Source organism: Ascidia mentula, chromosome 4, assembly GCF_947561715.1.
Source record: "Ascidia mentula chromosome 4, kaAscMent1.1, whole genome shotgun sequence".
NCBI classification, from domain to species: Eukaryota; Metazoa; Chordata; class Ascidiacea; order Phlebobranchia; family Ascidiidae; genus Ascidia; species Ascidia mentula.
Window position 1 is genome coordinate 5,261,507 of NC_138569.1, and position 1,244 is coordinate 5,262,750.

The window sequence follows — 1,244 nt, forward strand, 5'->3', positions numbered from 1 at the left end:
ATATGCTCTTGAAGTAATTAACACCTCGGTGTCAGCCCCAAAATCGTATAATGACGGCGTCAGTTAACCACATGAAAACACATAGGTCTTCCATCAAACAAACCTCCCCCCCAAAAAGTCGGCTTTCCGCAACGACCAACATTATGAGCAAATTAACGCAAAATGGATCAATCTTGTGTTGTACTTGTACAGGAAGTCATTTTGGTTGCAATAATACTCGAAGGCGAGCATTACCTCATGGTATCATCATACGGTGTCTGACAATACAGAGATCAGCGGTGCATCCACAGTATGTTGCATTTTGATTAGTAAACGACCAAACTGGATGAGCCCCCCGAGACGTAAAAGAGTTGTTTTCCGGTGGAAGGAACAATCGTTCTCGGAACGTGCTACGAGACTGTTTGATGAAATCATCCGTTTCCTCCGTAGCTTTTGTGATAACTGTACAGCATACAGTCGTTTATTATAATGAGTCGCCATATTTCAAAACACCCGAGCCAATATTGGTTTAATGATTTAAGCTTATGTTACAATATGATGACCCATTGGGTTTATATTAACACCTAACTACGTCGCAATGACAACCATGATCGTGTGTACATCATAACACAAACACACAACAAACTGTCCCATTTCGCCACCTATTCACTATAACGGTTATTGCTGCCATCGTGATTTTGTGTCTGAATCTCATAGACGACGGCATGTGGATCGGATCTATGCACCGGGCATTATGGAACAACCTTCAGCAACTTCAAATGTGCATGAGAAACCAGCACCCGTCTACCACCCCACCCTTCCCACAGGCCAACCGTCCCTATAGCTCAATATATTGTTCAACAAAACGATTGACTATGGTTTAAACCAGATCAATACCTAAACCGGTAACACAGGAAACGTGCATCACCTCCCATTTTTGTTCTAGGGAGCGAGGTGTTTTTCAACGAAGCTTAGATGGGTGCTCGTTATTATCTGAGATGTTCGGGACCTCCGTTCAGTTGCAACCACCACTAGGACGAATACAGAACTGATGTCGTTTTAGGGTGTAGGGTTTAGCCAGAAGGTTACAGTTTACGGCGATTGTGAAAAATATAGCATTCTCGATTTAACAGCACTCTTTTCCTAATAGACGCGGTTTTGATAGTTTTGGCCACAAAACTATTTACTGTTTGCAAATCACTCATCTAACAGAAGAAATAGATTCGAAGCTTTTTTTACGGTTGCAGTAAAGGTTACAGTGAATC